Source organism: Triticum urartu, chromosome 3 (genome assembly GCF_003073215.2).
Source record: "Triticum urartu cultivar G1812 chromosome 3, Tu2.1, whole genome shotgun sequence".
NCBI lineage: Eukaryota > Viridiplantae > Streptophyta > Magnoliopsida > Poales > Poaceae > Triticum > Triticum urartu.
The window spans coordinates 141,625,278-141,644,777 of record NC_053024.1 but is presented as its reverse complement, the minus strand read 5'-3'; positions in this window follow the sequence as shown (position 1 = coordinate 141,644,777).

The following is a 19,500-nucleotide window of genomic DNA, read 5'->3' as shown; positions in this document are numbered from 1 at the left end:
AAAGATCAATCTAGTAGGCCAAACCAAACTGATAATTCGAAGAGACTTGCAAAGATAACCAATCATACATAAAAGAATTCAGAGAAGATTCAAATATTGTTCATAGATAGACTTGATCATAAACCCACAATTCATCGGTCTCAACAAACACACTACAAAAAGAAGATTACATCGAATAGATCTCCACAAGAGAGGGGGAGAACATTGTATTGAGATCCAAAAAGAGATAAGAAGCCATCTAGCTACTAACTAGGGACCCGTTGGTCTGAGGTAAACTACTCACACTTCATCGGAGGGGCAATGGTGTTGATGTAGAAGCCCCATGTGATCGATGCCCCCTCCGGCGGAGCTCCGGAACAGGCCCCAAGATGGGATCTCATGGATACAGAAAGTTACGGCGGTGGAATTAGGGTTTTGGCTCCGTCTCTGATCGTTTGGGGGTACGTGGATATATATAGGAGGAAGGAGTATGTCGGTGGAGCAACAGGGGGCCCACGAGGGTGGAGGGCGCGCCTGGTGGGGGTGGGCGTGCCCCCTACCTCGTGGCCTCCTGTTTCTTTTCTTGACGTAGGGTCCAAGTCTCCTAGGACTTGTTCATTGAGAAAATCACGTTCCCGAAGGTTTCATTCCGTTTGGACTTCGTTTGATATTCCATTTCTTCGAAACCCTAAAACAGGCAAAAAACAGCAATTCTGGGTTGGGCCTCTGGTTAATATGTTAGTCCCAAAAATAATATAAAAGTGGATAATAGAGCCCAATAATGTCCAAAACAGTAGATAGTATAGCATGGAGCAATCAAAAATTATAGATACGTTGGAGACGTATCACTAGTCCTTGTTAACAAGCGGCTCGACTAGGCACAAGGTATGAGATACTCTTATGTTATGCTTGTTTATGTCTGTATTATGCGGGATTTCTAGAGCTGCATGCTACGTGTTGACCTTGCATTGGTTTTCCCCGAAGAGGAAGGGATGATGCAGCAGAGTAGCGTAAGTATTTCCCTCAGTTTTTGAGAACCAAGGTATCAATCCAGTAGGAGGCCACGCTCAAGTCTCTCGTACTTGCACAAAACAATAGCTACTCGCAACCAACGCGATTAGGGGTTGTCAATCCCTTCACGGTCACTTACGAGAGTGAGATCTGATAGATATAATATTTTTGGTATTTTTGGTATAAAGATGCAAAGTAAAAAGTAACAGCAAAGTAAAAAGCAAAGCAAGACTAAATTGATGGATGTTGATATGATGAGAATAAACCCAGGGGCCATAGGTTTCACTAGTGGCTTCTCTCAAAAGCATAAGTATTCTACGGTGGGTGAACAAATTACTGTTGAGCAATTGACAGAATTGAGCATAGTTATGAGAATATCTAGGCATGATCATGTATATAGGCATCACGTCTGTGACAAGTAGATCGAAACGATTCTGCATCTACTACTATTACTCCACTCATCGACCGCTATCCAGCATGCATCTAGGGTATTAAGTTAAAAACAGAGTAATGCCTTAAGTAAGATGACATGATGTAGAGAGATAAATTCATGCAATATGAAATAAACCCCATCTTGTTATACTCTATGGCAACGATACAATATGTGCCTTGCTGCCCCTTCTATCACTGGGTAAGGACACCGCAAGATCGAACCCAAAGCTAAGCACTTCTCCCATGGCAAGAACTACCAATCTAGTTGGCCAAACCAAGCGGATAATTTGAAGAGACTTGCAAAGATAACCAATCATACATAAAATAATTCAGAGAAGATTCAAATATTATTCATAGATAGACTTGATCATAAACCCACAATTCATCGATCTCAACAAAGACACTACAAAAAGAAGATTACATCGAATAGATCTCCACAAGAGAGGGGGGAACTTTGTATTGAGATTCAAAGAGAGAGAAGAAGCCATCTAGCTACTAACTATGGACCCGAAGGTCTGAGGTAAACTACTCACACTTCATCGGAGAGGCTATGATGATGTAGAAGCCCTCCGTGATGACGGTCCTCTTCCGGCGGAGCTCCGGAACAGGCCCCAAGATGGGATCTCGTGGATACAGAAAGTTGCGGCGGTGGAATTAGGTTTTTGGCTCCTGTTCTGATCGTTTGGGGGTACGTGTGTATATATAGGAGGAAGAAGTACGCTGGAGGAGCAACGAGGGGCCCACAAGGCAGGGGGGCACGCCCCCACCCTCGTGACCGCCTCTTTTGTTCCGTGGTGCAAGGTCCAAGTCTCCTGGAACACATTTCGTGAGAAAATCGCGTTCCCGAAGATTTTATTCCATTTGGACTCCGTTTGATATTCCGTCTATCTGAAACACTGAAATAGGCAAAAAACAGCAATTCTGGGTTGGGCCTCCGGTTAATAGGTTAGTCCCAAAAATAATATAAAAGTGGAAAATAAAGCCCAATATAGTCCAAAACAGTAGATAATATAGCATGGAGTAATCAAAAATTATAGATACGTTGGAGACGTATCACTGCAATGTGTGTGTTTGTGTAGATGGTGTTGCCGCAGTTGAAACCCTCAGGGGTGAGCTTACCCAAGCCAAGGAGCAAGCTAGTGTAAGCAAGGCGGCCGCTGATAAAGCGGATGCGGACTTAACGGCTGAACAGGCTGCTCGTTGCTGTTTTGAGGAACGGGTAACCGAGGTGGAGTGGAAGCTCAAGGCAACGCCCATAAGTGCGAGTCCTTAGAAGAGGAAAGTAAGGCGAATGGGACCAAACACGCCAAGGCCCTTCAAGACGCCAAGGAGGTGCGGTCCGAATCCCACGCGGTGCGCGAGGAAATCCATCAAGCCGGACAGATAGCTGCTGGTAAGCCCTTTCCGTTACAGGTTAAATTTGGGGATCGGGGGTATGCCTTGCTTAATCGACTATGGAGTTCTCCATATGCATATGCAGATCTGCCGAAGAGTGCTACGGACACCGCCAATTCTTCTGAGCCCAGGAGGGGTACAGAACGGAGAAGCTTTTATGGTCGCAGTTTGCGGGGCAGGAGCGTCCCGCACTGCTAAATGACCATTTGGCACAATGGGCGGAGCTGCATAACATGTCCAGCGCGACCATGAAGGACGTCATAGTCCGATTGTGGCCGACCGAATCCATTCCGGACAGCTACTTCGGCCTTGTGCGGTGTCTTGTCGATGCGCTGCCCCGAATTGACGCCGTCAAGAGGTGGTCCTACATAGAAGGAGCGTGAATGGCCTTCGCCCATGTGAAGATGCTCTGGGCGAAGATCAAGGCCGAAAAGGTGGCAGTTGAGGGCCCGCCCGGAAGCAAGGCACACCGGAGCGCTATTTTGAGGACGTATTAAAAGGTGCTTGCCTTGCAGAAGGCCAATGCTCAACGGATGTAGTGTTCGAGTGAACGAGTCCGAACTATTTAGGAGTTTGTTTTATGAACTGAGGCTTTTGTAATATATTCATGCCTTTATGAAGGTTTTTATCCTCCTGTGCGGCCGTTTTTATATTTGAGATTTCCCAGTTGTCGGCTTCAACCCCCATGTAGATACTACTAGGGTGTTCGGAATTGTGCATGACTACACTTATCCCAACGTCTGGGTCCATGAAGGAGTTGTCAGCGCGGTGAACTAGGCAATCAGACTATGCGGTTTTATTGCTCTCACTTAGCCATAGGAGTTTGAAGATGGGTCTACAAAGTAGCCCCTGGTGTGTACGTGGCTATCCCAATGCGGATGCGTTGCATATGTGACCGGAAAACAGTCTTCGTGTAATACAAAAAAAATCGCTGAAGATTTTAATCAGTCGCCGAGTGGCTGACCAGCTCTCGCCGCATCATGACAGTCTGTTTTCGTCTTTCTCTACTGAGGTGCTTAACCGGACGAACCAAAAACACAATCGTAGTAGTTCTCCCTTTACTACCCTAGCCGATCAGACGGAACGTAAGGTAGCAAACACAGGAGCCGGACAACCCAACTATTAACCAGAGACATGATTCGGAGCCGATGCATATAGTGTTGAGCTCGGGATGCCGAATTGCGCTATAAAGCTATTCGGACTTTTAGTTTGGCAACACATGCATTGCCATATAGAGGCCCTGCCAATTTGTGATGAGGTGTGTGCGTGAGACAACTAAAGAGACAGAATAAAGTCTATAAGTAAAAAACGATACTGAAGAAGAATTTTGTTTACTGGAATCTGGTTGATACGTCAAAACGTAATCTTACAGAGGGTACCATAATCACCAAGGTCGTTATATTTTACATGCTGGGGGTCTAAGGCTAAGGGAAAAAGCTTTATACAGGTTCTTGAGTGAAGTTGTGGTCTACGAAGTCCTTTGCACCTTCCTGCCGCACGTCTGCGCCGCTTTCGCCTGAGTAAGAAAAGATTCCTTGAGAGGAATGGTTTTCAAATATTTGTACGGAACCGGGCTCGGAGAAAATCCTTATGAGTCCGTAGGATGAGCAGGTTTTAATGCACCTGTGGTAAAAGATAAAAAATAATTATAGAAAAGGGGAAGGCCATATAGGGTCAAGCCATACTATAGGCCTGTTCGTATTGTGCCTCTGCTGATGACCAAGGTACTTTGAGTGCGTAATTATGCATGCACGGTACGGCTTTCCAGATATACATGGCGATCGACGGATGCAAAGCTGCTAATGCAGCTCTGGAATTGCCGAGTTGTTAGCATGGAGAATTGGCCGGCCTTGTGTAATAGAGTCCGGCGGCTTAATAGCTGATGAGGTGTGCGGCTTGACAGGGCCGCTTTGTATTTCGGCCGTAATGGCCGCGGTATGCTCCTCAGTACGAAGGGAGCGTTCCGTGTTTCCATTGATCGTAATGACACCACGTGGACAGGGCATCTTAAGCTTTAGATGGGCGTAGTGCAGGACCGCGTTAAAGCGGGCGAAAGCGGTTCATCCGAGTAGTGCGTGATAGACACTGCGGAACGGGACGATATCGAAGGACAAGTCTTTGCCTAGAAAGTTGCCCAGCGAACCAAAGACGACTTCTAGTGTGATTGAGCCCGTGCAGCGGGCCTCTACACCAGGTATTACTCCTTTAAAGGTAGTTTTAGCGAGCTTGACTCTTGACGGATCGATGCCCATTTTGCGGACAGTGTCTTGATAAAGTAGATTGAGATTGCTTCCTCCGTCCATGAGGACTCGTGTGAAATGGAATCAATCGAGGACCAGAGTTGTCGAACCTCAATGACAGATACTGGTTGAGTGGTCCTTCCGATCGAAGGTGATCGGGCAAGCCGACCATGGGTTGAATTTTGGGGCGACCGGCTTTATGGCGTAGACGTACTGTAATGTGCGCTTGCGCTCCCTCTTAGGGATATGTGTGACATATATAATATTCACTGTTTTTACCTCGGGGGAAAATTGCTTCTGTCCCCCCATGTTCGGTTGATGAGGCTCTTGGTCATCGTCGTCGCTGGGTGACCCTTTCCCTTTGTGTTTGGCATTGATTTTGCCGACCTGTTTAAAGACCCAACAATTTCTATTGGTGTGATTGGCGGGTTTATCGGGTGAGCCATGAATCTGGCAAGGCCGATCAAGTATTTGGTCTAAACTGGATGGACCGTCTCTATTTGCCTTGAATGGCTTCTTCCGTTGACCGGGTTTGGAGCCACTGAATCCGGCGTTGACCGCCATGTCTTGGGTCCCTTCATTATTTTTTCAACGCTTGTGCTTGTTACGTCATGGCTTGCCATTACCGTCCCTGGGTTCGAAGGTGCCAGGGTCGCTGGTGCTATTGCTTCTACGAGCAAGCTAGCAATCCACTCCCGCGCAAAAGCAAGTCATAAGTGCGGTAAGGGCTGCCATGGACTTCGGCTTTTCTTGGCCGAGGTGTCAGGCGAGCCACTCATCTCACACGCTATGTTTGAAGGCCGTGAGGGCTTCAGCGTTCAGACAATCCACAGTCTGGTTCTTTATTATTAAGAACCTGGTCCAGAGCTGTCGGGCTGATTCTCCGGGGGCCGAACATAGGTACCTTGGAAGTTGTCTCTGAAAGCGTCCTCCAAGTCTTCCCAGCAACCAATAGATTTTTCTGGTAGGCTGTTTAGCCAGTGTCCTGCTGGCCCCTTGAGTTTTAGGGGGAGGTACTTGATGGAATGTAGATCATCACCGTGTGCCATGTGAATGTGGAGAAGAAAATCTTCAATCCGTACTTCAGGATCTATTGTGCCATCGTATGATTCTATGTTCACGGGTTTACACTCTTCTGGGAACTGGTGCTCCATTACCTCATCGGTGAAGCATAGGGGGTGTGCGGCGCCTTTGTATCGGGCAATGTCAGGACACAGTTCAGATGAAGTGCGTATGCGATTTTCAGACCTGGTGGGGTTGTGTTTGTCATGCCAGGCCTGATGGTCGTCTTATCACGCTTGGGCACGCCCCCTTGATCCATAGATTGGCCTGGTCTGGCCGGCTTTATTGTCCAGCCCCCGACGTAGGTCATGAGTGTATCCCCGAGTTGTTGTTTCTCTGCTTTTACGGCGAGGTGGTGTGGGCTGGTGTTCGACTTGAGTTGCCATTCTGTCCCGGCCACGTGGTGGTCGGTCAGGTTCGTCAGCCGCATTAGTTGTGGGTGGTATGGGCTCCAGCACCTCATCATCGAATTGGGGTAGCAGTTTGCGCTTAGGGTAACTCTTTGTTGGGCGTTCGAGCCCGTATTGTTCGGCTGCCAGGGCATTAGTCCATCTATCGTTGAGGAGATCTTGGTCAGCTTGAAGCTGCTGCTACTTTTTCTTTAGGCTTCTTGCAGTGGCTATTAGCCGGCGCTTAAAGTGCTCTTGTTCGAGGGGTTCACTTGTACAGCGCCGTCCTAAACAAACGGTTTAAAACCCCTTTCCGCGATGGCATTTGGAACCGTCGCCCAAGTGAGTGTGGGCGATAAGGGGTCCTTCCCACATGACCTAGAAATCATCGGGGATAGGCCCTCGTGGGACCCAGGCTAGGGCCATGTGTGATCGAGCGAGGTATTGAAACCCAATCATTTCCGTAGGTATGTACATCCCACACAGTGAATCCCAGAAATCATTTCCGTAGATATGTACATCCCACACGGTGAATCCCAGAAATCATTTCCATAGGTATGTACATCCCACACGGTGAATCCCAGAAATCATTTCCATAGGTATGTTCATCCCACACGGTGAATCCCAGAAATCATTTCCGTAGGTATGTACATCCCACACGGTGAATCCCGGAAAATCATTTCCGTAGGTATGTACATCCCACACAGTTATTTGTGTGGAAACGTGTGTGCAAGGTGGCCTAACGCAAACAGTTTGCTGCCGGAAGCCATGTGCGATTGTTAGTTGATCAAACATGTCTACTTTCTAGAAACCGTGCAGGTTGTTTGAGTTCATCGCCCACGGTGCTGTATGAGTAACCGTTTGCAATAGAAAACCTCAATAAGCAGGGTAATTAGCCTATTATTGATAATCCATGTACTAATCAAATTTATATTTCTTATAAAACATGCCAGATATTTCATATCCATATAAAAGCAACCAGGATTTCATAATCGAATTACATCAGATAGCTTTGGCACTTAATTACGACATTACACAACAGCACCAAGTCTCACATGCAACATCAAAAACCTTTGGAAAGTAGCATCATACACGGTAAATAGACAGTTGAATCTCATCCGGGAAACTGCAGAAGCAGAAGGCAAATATTGAGCCTTTAGTGATGTTGAATGTCCTTGCAACTTTAGGCCAGTGGCAATGGATAATTGCCCGCCCAACCTTCATCCTCTTCAGCAAGATTTCAATACTGTACCGTGGATGTTGAATGAATACCTTCCTTGCCTCTTGACCATGCAGGTGGTTTGAGAGGTAATCATCGGTGAACTGCTTTGAAAAGCACTAAAAACAAAGCTATGCATAAATCGTTGTTGTAAATTTTGAAATGGCGTAAGGGGTAAAAACAAGGTAAGGGAGTTGGTACCATTCTATAGTTGACTGATGTCTTCTTCATTGTGCAAACAAAGATCTTGCTGTTATTCATCGCAAGTTTCTTCATCCTAACAATATTTCTGAGTTCCTTGAGTTGACTAATATATTCATGGACATCTCATTTCCCCATATGCAAAATGGGTCGAACAGTGGGTCTAAGACTCTAACAGTAGGACCTAGATGTGCAAGACCAAATTGTAAGAAACCTAAATATTAGAGTGATTTCTGCAACTGCACAATAATGTGCAATTAGCCAAAGGACCCTCCTTGAAAAAATCTCGATGGTAAACCACAGTGTCTCCCATTGTTTCCCTGCAACACACATAAGGAAGATCTTCATCAGGTTAACTAAGAGTTGCCATACTATCAATAGAATATGTATTGAGTACAGCTAAATTCAATTGGTGTCACATGCATAACAATACAAAATTGTACCCACAGCAAATGAAAATCAAATTGCGGAGCTGAACCAAACAGTTAAATGGACAGCAGACCAAATGAACCAAAATAGTTAACTGAGCACGACATTGCAGAATAGAAACATGTACTAGAATATAAGACAGTTAACAAAACAAAGAATGCTTGAGAATAGTAGTATGAAATGTAGAAATTGTTGGACCAAAGTGTTAACTGAACATTACGTTTCAGAGGACCAAACTGTTAACTGAACATCAGATTGCATATTAACATTACAGAGGACAAATACTAGAAGGCACTGGTGGTGGCCTCGAGAAAACATCACGAACTGTATTTTAAGTAAACAACCATGCGGTGGTGTCGACGGTGGCCTCGAAGACGAGGTGCTCCTCCAAGATCTGGCGGTCGACACGTATGTCAGCCATAGCGACCTTGTTCACACGTGCGGCTGCATGCTACTCAGCTCCATGTTATACTGCAGCGCCGCCTCCTCGCCGGCTTCACATGGAGCTTTGTGGGCGACGCTTAATTGGAGGAGGGGGGCAGTGATATCGGTGGAAGGTGTCGCTCGGTCAGTCGGGGCATGTGGGACGGGAAAGGAGGAGGATGGTGTGGGTGGGGTGTGGACTACCTGACCATATCGACGAGGCCGTGTAGCAAGAAGAAGGGTTGGCGGCGAGGAGGTCGAGCAGCAAGAAGAAGGGTCGTCGGCGAGGAGGCGGTGCTACAAGAAGGGTTGCCGGCGAGGAGGCGGCGCTGCAAGAAGGGTAGCCGGCGAGGAGGCGGCGCTGCAAGAAGAAGGGTCGCCGGTGAGGAGGCTGAGCTGCTAGTAAGCAGTAGTGAAGGTTTGAACTTGGAAGGCAAGGAGGAACAGTGGAAATGTGGCTTTTGGTAGGAGGGAGGGGGCGGGGAGATAGATATTTCCACGGTGGCAAACAAAACCGCTCGGTGCCGTGAGAAACTGGCGCGCAAGTGTGGTTCAAGCGGGGGCGGTGGACTGTAGATGATGAAGCTTCCTGCATAAGCCAGACAAGACGGTGCGCCAAGAAATTTTATATCGCATCCCACACGATTCTTTCTAGTAAACTATTTGTGGTATACCTGATTTTTTCATTATGTTTTGAAAGACAAAATGGAGTTATGGAGGGAAAGGATGGTGTTTGAATTACTAGAACATTTACGTACAATGAACATGCAACTAGTACATGAGTGTCATGTTTAAATTTGGAATTATTTCGGGTTTGTTTGGAATTTTTATGCATTAATTGAGTTTATGGGAATTTAATGTGGATAATTCAAATTTGAACCACAAGCACATGCTCCAATGCACCAAAGTTTGCTGAAAAATCACATATGTGTCTTTGGGTGAATTTATAGGCCCCATGAAAGAAATGGGAATAAAATTCAAACATCTGGGTGTCGTGGCTAAGCCGGAATGATTGAGAAACTTGGTTTTTTAATTCCTGTAAATACAAAACACGGCTGAAAATCATGAAACTTGGCATGGTGTCATGACATGGCACCAACATGCTGCAGTAAATTTTTTGGCCGAATTGGGACAAGCTTTGGTGTAAGCTTCTTGCAAACCAGAGCTTCCCTCAAGAAGGCTCCGGGTTCCAAGAGGGAACATGTCACCTCCGTGTGCGAAATGACATACGTACACTGCCTTCTCTTGCCTTAATTTTTTTACACAGGCATATTAGACCAAATGGAAGTATCATGCTAAATTTTGGAATTATTCCGTGTTCGTTGGCCTTTTTATACATTGATTGAGTTTTTGGGCATTTAATGTGCATAATTCAAATTTGAACTACAAGCACACGCTCCAGTGCACCATAATTGTTTGAAAAATCACATGTGTGTCCTCGGGTGAATTTCTAGGTCCCATGCAAGAGATGGGAGTGAAATTCAAACATCTGGGCGTCGTGGCTCAGACGAAAAGAATGAGAAACTTGGTGTTTTAATTCCTGTAATTCCAAAACACGCCTCAAAATCACGAAACTTGGCATGGTCTCATGACATGGCACGAACATGCTGCGGTAATTTTTTTGGCCGAATTGGGACAAGCTTTGGTGTAAGCTTCTTGCAAACTGGAGCTTCCAGCAAGAAGGCTCTTGGTCCCGAGAGGGAACGTGTCACCTCCGTGTTCGAAATGACATACGTACATTGCCTTCTCCCACCTTAATTTTTCTGCACATCCAGATTAGACCAAATATAAGTACCGTGCTAAATTTTGGAATTATTCCGGGCTCGTTTCGCCTTTTTTATACATTAGTTGAGTTTCTGGGCATTTAATGTGCATAATTCAAATTTGAAGTACAAGCACAGGCTCAAGTGCACCAAAGTTGTTTGAAAAATCACATGTGTGTCCTTGGGTGAATTTCTAGGCCCCATGCAAGAGATTGGAGTGAAATTCAAACATCCGGGCGTCGTGGCTCGGTCGGAAAGATTGATAAACTTGGTTTTTTAATTCCTGTAATTCCAAAACACGCCTGAAAATCATGAAACTTGGCATGGTGTCATGACATGGCACGAACATGTTGTGGTAATTTTTTTGTCCAAATTGGGACAAGCTTTGGTGTAAGCTTCTTGCATACCGGGGCTTCCCTCAAGAAGGCTCGTGGTTCCGAGAGGGAAGGTGTCACCTCCGTGTGCGAAACGACATACGTACACTGTCTTCTGCTGCCTTAATTCTTTTACACACCCAGATTAGACCAAATATAAGTACCGTGCTAAATTTTGGAATTATTCCAGGCTCACTTCGCCTTTTTTATACATTAATTGAGTTTTTGGGCATTTAATGTGCATAATTCAAATTTGAACTACAAGCACATGTTCCAGTGCATCGAAGTTGTTTGAAAAATCACATGTGTGTCCTTGGGTGAATTTCTAGGTCCCATGCAAGAGATGGGAGTGCAGTTCAAACATCTGGGCATCGTGGCTCGGCCGAAAAGATTGAGAAACTTGGTTTTTTAAATCCTGTAATTCCAAAACACGCCTGCAAACCATGAAACTTGGCATGGTGTCTTGACATGGCACCAACATGCTGCGGTAATATTTTTGGCCGAATTGGGACAAGCTTTGGTGTAAGCTTCTTGCAAACCGAAGCTTCCTTCAAGAAGGCTCGTGGTTTCGAGAGGGAACGTGTCACCTCTGTGTGCGAAACGACATACGTACACTGCCTTCACACGCCTTATTTTTTTACACAGCCAGATTAGACCAAATAGAAATACTGTGCTAAATTTTGGAATTATTCCGGGTTCGTTTGGCCTTTTTTATACATTAATTGAGTTTCTAGGCATTTAATGTGCATAATTCAAATTTGAACTACAAGCACATGCTCCAGTGCACCAAATTTGTTTGAAAAATCACATGTGTGTCCTTGGGTGAATTTCTAGGTGCCATGCAAGAGATGGGAGTGAAATTTAAAAATCTGGGCATCGTGGCTCGGCCGGAAAGATTGAGAAACTTGGTTTTTTAATTCCTGTAATTCCAAAACACGTCTGAAAATCATGAAACTTGGCATGGTCTCATGACATGGCACCAACATGATGTGGTAATTTTTTTGTCCAATTTGTGAAGTCCCACACATTAACAATCAACAAAGTCATTTTGGAACAAGTGTCGTCACGTTACAAATCAGAAACACAAGTATTATTGAAACCGTGGGCGTTCAACTTACCAATTACGTGCGGCCATGCATCCCCTTTTTTATAGGCTAGGAGGTGCCATGCGGGGTAGCTGTTTGAGTACGCCAGGCATGCGATCAGACCCCCTGCTCGTGCTTATCGGGAGGAGAGCCCTTTGACCGCTACCCGCCGTGCACCTCCCTCCCAACATCTCCATTAATGGCACCCGAGCACCTGTTCTACGGCGTGGCTATATGTCTCACTAGACTGAGAATTAAGAGAGAAAAATGAAAATCTGAAAAGAAAGTTTTGCACGGATCTTGATGTAAGATCTGGCAGACCTATATAGCATCGACTGCGACTTATAGAAAGCATGATGAAAATAAGGACGATGATAGTGGATAATAATTGTCTTACATATTTAGAAACATAATTAAAAAAGCCACATGCGGCAACGCCTGAAATACACAAGGGCAAAAGAAGAAGGAAGACAACGATCTGGCTCGCTGATCTCTACTTTCTTGATGCGTAGCTACAGGCCACGGGAACTAGTCTCCACGGCAAGCGGCGACGAGCTCTTTCTTGTCCTCAAGATGCTGCTTGAGAGCATCCACGGATTCCTCCACCAGCCTTCTGCACTCGATACGCAGCTTGTTATTCCCGTCGATAAGTTTCTCGACGACGACGCCAGTGCTCTTCAACAAGGCAGTGCTCTGCTCCTGCTGCTCCGCACGTCCGACGATCTTCGCCCTCAGCAGGTCGCCCTCGGCCCGGCCCTTCCCATTGCTCTCATTTAGTTGCCAGATGACGTCGGTAGACTATTCAAACGAGGCATTCAGGTCATCCTGCAACCTTGCCCACCTGGAGATCTGATCCATCTGCCTATGGACGAGGGCAAGCATGCGTCTGTAAGAGTTGCTACCTCATGAGCATGCGTTGATTTTCCCTTGAAGAGGAAAGGGTGATGCAGCAAAGTAGCGTAAGTATTTCCCTTGGTTTTTTAGATCCAAGGTATCAATCCAGTAGGAGATTACACACAAGTCCCTCGTACCTGCACAAACAAACAAGAACCTCACAACCAACGCGATCACTTACGAAAGTGAGATATGATAGAGATAATAAGATAAATATTTTTGGTATTTTTATGGTATAGATTGGAAAATAAAGATAGAAAAATGAATAATGATAGAAATAGCAAGTAGATATGAAAATAATATGATGGAAGATAGACCCGGGGGCCATAGGTTTCACTAGGGCTTCTCCCAAGATAGAAAATTCTATGGTGGGTGAACAAATTATTGTCGAGCAATTGATAGAAAAATGCATAGTTATGAGAATATCTAGGCATGATCATATATATAGGCATCACGTCCGTGACAAGTAGACCGAATTGATTCTGCATCTACTACTATTACTCCACACATCGACCGCTATCCAGCATGCATCTAGAGTATTAAGTTCATAAGAACAGAGTGACGCGTTAGGCAAGATAACATGATGTAGAGGGATAAACTCAAGCAATATGATATAAAACCCATCTTTTTATCCTCGATGGCAACAATAAAATACGTGCCTTGATGCCCCTGCTGTCACTGGGAAAGGACACCGCAAGATTGAACCCAAAGCTAAGCACTTCTCCCATTGCAAGAAAGATCAATATAGTAGGCCAAACCAAACTGATAATTCGAAGAGACTTGCAAAGATATTAAGTCATGCATAAGAGAATTCAGAGAAGAATCAAATTGTTCATAGATAATCTTGATCATAAACCCACAATTCATCGGATCTCGACAAACACACCGCAAAAAGAATTACATCGAATAGATCTCCAAGAGAATCGAGAACTTTGAATTGAGATCCAAAGAGAGAGAATAAGCCATCTAGCTAATAACTATGGACCCGAAGGTCTGCGGTAAACTACTCACACATCATCGGAGAAGCTATGGTGTTGATGTAGAAGCCCTCCATGACCGATTCCCCCTCCGGCGGAGCACCGGAAAAGGCCCCAAGATGGGATCTCATGGGTACAGAAGGTTGTGGCGGTCGAAATAGGGTTTCGTGGTGCTCCTGGATGTTTTTGGGGTATATGGGTATACATAGGAGGAAGAAGTAGGTTAGTAGAGCTGCGAGGGGCCCACGAGGGTGGGGGCGCCCACCCCCCTAGGCGCGCCCTCCTGCCTCGTGGCCTCCTCGCTTCTTTCTTGACGTCCACTCCAAGTCTCCTGGATCACGTTTGTTCCAAAAATAACTCTCCCGAAGGTTTCATTCTGTTTGGATTCCGTTTGATATTCCTTTTCTGTGAACACTGAAATAGGCAAAAAAACAGCAATTTGCACTGGGCCTTTGGTTAATAGGTTAGTCCCAAAATTAATATAAAAAGGAATATTAAATCCCATTAAACATCCAAAACAAATAATATAATAGCATGGAACAATCAAAAATTATAGATACATTGGAGACGTATCAAGCATCCCTAATCTTAATTCCTGCTCGTCCTCGAGTAGGTAAATGATAAAAATAGAATTTTTGATGTGGGATGCTACCTAGCATAATTCTCAATGTAATTTTCTTTATTGTGGCATGAATGTTCAGATCCAAAAGATTCAAGACAAAATTTTAATATTGAAATAAAAATAATAATACTTCAAGCATACTAACAAAGCAATCATGTCTTATCAAAATAACATGGCCAAAGAATGTTATCCCTACAAAATCATATAGTCTGGCTATGCTCTATCTTCATCACACAAAGTATTTAGTCATTCACAACCCCAATGACAAGCCAAGCAATTGTTTCATACTTTTGATGTTCTCAAAAATTTTCAATCTTCACGCCATATATGTGTGTGAGCCATGGACATAGCACTATATGTGGAATAGAATGGTGGTTGTGGAGAAGACAAAAAGGAGAAGATAATCTCACATCAACTAGGCGTATCAACGGGCTATGGAGATGCCCATCAAAAGATATCAATGTGAGTGAGTAGGGATTGCCATGCAACAGATGCACTAGAGCTATAAGTGTATGAAAGCTCAACAAAAGAACTAAGTGGGTGTGCATTCAACTCGTTTGCTCACGAAGACCTAGGGCATTTTGAGGAAGCCCATCATTGGAATATACAAGCCAAGTTCTATAATGTAAAATTCCCACTATTATATGAAAGTGACAACATAGGAGACTCTCTATCATGAAGATCGTGGTGCTACTTTGAAGCACAAGTGTGGTAAAAGGATAGTAACATTGTCCCTTCTCTCTTTTTCTCTCATTTTTTTCGTTTTTTCTCTTTTTGTTCTTTTTTTCCTTTTCTCCCTTTTTATACAATTCTTCCGGAGTCTCATCCCGACTTGTGGGGGAATCATAGTCTCCATCATCCTTTCCTCACATGGGACAATGCTCTAATAATGATGATCATCACACTTTTATTTACTTACAACTCAAAATATTAAAACTCGATACTGGAACAAAATATGACTCTATGTGAATGCCTCCGACGGTGTATCGGGATGTGCAATGAATCAAGAGTGACATGTATGATAGAATTATAAAGGTGGATTTGCCACAAATACGATGTCAACTACATGATCATGCAAAGCAATATGACAATGATGTAACGTGTCATAACAAACGGAATGGTGGTAAATTGCATGGCAATATATCTCGGAATGGCTATGGAAATGCCATAATAGGTAGGTATGGTGGCTGCTTTGAGGAAGGTATGTGGTGGGTGTATGGTACCAGCGAAAGTTGCGCGATACTAGAGAGGCTAGCAATGGCGGAAGGATGAGAGTGCGTATAATCCATGGACTCAACATTAGTCATAAGAACTCACATATTTATTGCAAAAGTCTATTAGTTATCGAAACAAAGTACTACGCGCATGATCCTAGGGGGTAGATTGGTAGGAAAAGACCATCACTCGTCCCCGACCGCCACTCATAAGGAAGACAATCAATAAATAAATCATGATCCGACTTCATCACATAACGGTTCACCATACGTGCATGCTATAGGAATCACAAACTTTAACACAAGTATTTCTCAAATTCACAACTAATCAACTAGCATGACTCTAATATCACCATCTTCATACCTCATCAAGTATCAAACTTCTCATAGTATTCAATGCACCTTTTATGATAGTTTTTATTATATCCATCTTGGATGCCTATCATATTAGGACTAATTTTATAGCCAAAGCAAATTACCATGCTGTTCTAAAAGACTCTCAAAATAATATAAGTGAAGCATGAGATATCCGTAGTTTCTATAAAATAAAGCCACCACCGTGCTCTTAAAGATATAAGTGAAGCACTAGAGCAAAATTATCTAGCTCAAAAGATATAAGTGAAGCACATAGAGTATTCTAATAAATTCTGATTCATGTGTGTCTCTCCAAAAGGTGAGTACAGCAAGGATGATTGTGGTAAACTAAAAGGCAAAGACTCAAATCATACAAGATGCTCCAAGCAAAACACATATCATGTGGTGAATAAAAATATAGCCTCAAGTAAAGTTACTGATAGACGAAGACGAAAGAGGGGATGCCTTCCGTGGCATCCCCAAGCATAGGTTTTTGGTTGTCCTTGAATTTTACCTCGGGGTGCCTTGGGCATCCCAAATATTAGGCTCTTGCCACTCTTTATTCCAAAATCCATCAAATCTTTACCCAAAACTTGAAAACTTCACAACACAAAACTCAACAGAAAATCTCATGAGCTCCGTTAGTATAAGAAAACAAACCACCACTTTAAGGTACTGTAATGAACTCAATATTTATTTATATTGGTGTTAAACCTACTTTATTACAACTTCTCTATGGCTCATCCCCCCCCCTCCCCGATATTAGCCATAGATTCATCAAAATAAGCAAACAACACACGAAAAACAGAATCTGTCAAAAACAGAACAGTCTGTAGTAATCTGTAGCTTTCGAATACTTCTGTAACCCCATAAATTCTGAAATAAATCGGTGGACGTGAGGAATTTGTGTATTAATCATCTTCAAAAAGAATCAACCTTATCGCACTCTCCAGTAAACAATGGCAGCAAATATCGTGAGCGCTAAAGTTTCTGTTTTTTACAGCAAGATCGCAAAGACTTCCCCCAAGTCTTCCCAAAGGTTCTACTTGGCACAAACACTAACTAAAAGCATAAAACCACATCTAAACAGAAGCTAGATGAATTATTTATTACTAAACAGGAACAAAAACAAGAAACAAAAATAAAATTGGGTTGCCTCCCAACAAGCGCTATCATTTAGCGCCCCTAGCAAGGCATAAAAACAAGAACATATCTAGGTACCGTCATCTTTGGTGTGCAATCCATAAGTGGCTCTCATAATAGATTCATAAGGTAATTTAATTTTCTTCCTGGGAAAGTGTTCCATGCCTTTACTTAACGGAAATTGGAATCTAATATTTCCTTCTTTCATATCAATAATTGCACCAATCGTTCTAAGGAAAGGTCTAGCAAGAATAATAGGACATGTAGGATTGCAATCTATATCAAGAACAATGAAATCTAAGGGCACATAATTCCTATTTGCAAAAATAAGAACATCATTAATCCTTCCCATAGGTTTCTTAACGGTGGAATCCACAAGATGCAAATTTAAAGAACAATCATCAAATTCACGGAAACCTAACACATCACACAAAGATTTTGGAATCATGGAAACGCTAGCACCCAAATCACATAAAGCATAGCATTCATGATCTCTAATTTTAACTTTAATAGTAGGTTCCTACTCATCATAAAGTTTTCTAGGGATAGAAACTTCTAATTCAAGCTTTTCTTCATAAGATTGCATTAAGGCATCAACGATATGTTTGGTAAAAGCTTTATTTTGATCATAAGCATGAGGAGAATTTAGCACGGATTGCAACAAGGAAATACAATCTATCAAAGAGCAATTATCATAATTAAATCCCTTGAAATCCAAAATAGTGTGTTTATTGCTATGTAAAGTTTTGACCTCTTCAATCCCACTTTTTACCAATTTTTGCATCAACATCTAAAAACTCCGAATACTTTGGACGCCTTTTAAATAAAGTTGACTCATCTCCAGTCCCATCATTCTCAAGATTCATATTACAAAACAAATATTTAATAGGAGACACATCGATCACTTTTAGATCTTCATCCTTATTATCGTGAAAACTAGAAGAACACGCTTTTACAAAGCAATATTTTTTAGCACGCATCCTAGCGGTTCTTTCTTTGCACTCATCAATGGAATTTCTCATGGTTTTGAGAGGCTCATTGATATCATTCTTAGGTGGAATAGATCTAAGTTTCAAATAATCAACATCAAGAGAAATTCTATCCATGTTCCTAGCCAACTCATCAATTTTAGGCAATTTTTCTTCAACCAAAGCATTGAAATTCTTTTGCGAAATCATAAATTCTTTAACACTAGTCTCAAAATCAGAGGGAATCTTATTGAAATTTCCATAAGAGTTGTTGTAGGAATTACAATAATTATTAGAGGAATTACTAGGAAACGCCTAGGGTTAAAGTTTCCTCTATACGCATTGTTACCAAAATTGTTCCTACCAACAAAATTCACATCCATAGATTCATTATTACTCTCAATCAAAGTAAACAAAGGCATATCATTAGGATCCAAAGAAACACTCTTATTAGCAAACAATTTCATAAGTTCATCCATCTTTCCACTCCAAACATTAATATCTTCTATCGCATGAACCTTTTTACTAGTAGATCTTTCGGTGTGCCATTGAGAGTAATTAACCATAATATTATCTAGGAGTTTAGTAGCTAATCCTAAAGTGATTTCCATAAAAGTGCCTCCCGCGGCCGAATCTAAAAGATTTCTAGAAGCAAAATTCAATCCAGCATAAAAAAAAATTGTATGATCATCCATAAATTCAAACCATGTGTAGGGCAATTACGTATCATTAATTTCATCCTTTCCCAAGCTTGTGCAACATGCTCATGATCAAGTTGCTTAAAATTCATAATATCGTTTCTAAGAGAGATGATCTTAGCCGGAGGAAAATACTTAGAGATAAAAGCATCTTTGCACGTATTCCATGAATCAATACTATTTTTAGGCAAAGACGAAAACCAGGTTTTAGAATGCTCTCTAAGAGAAAACAAAAATAGCTTCAATTTAAAAATATCATTATCCACATCTTTATTATTTTGCATATCACATAAATCAACAAAGCTGTTTTGACGGGTAGTGGCATCTTCACTAGGAAGGCCAGAAAACGGATCTTTCATAACAAGGTTCAGCAAAGCAGTATTAATTTCACAAGATTCAGCATTGGTAAGAGGAGCAATCAGAGTGCTAATAAAATCATTATTGTTGGTATTGGAAAAGTCACACAATTTAGTATTGTCTTGATCCATCGTGATAAACAATCCAACACACAAGCACACAAGAAGCAAGCAAAAAGAGACGAACGGAAAAGAGGCGAGCGGAAGAGAGGGCGAATAAAACGGCAAGGGTGAATTGGGGGGAGAGGAAAATGAGAGGCAAATGGCAAATA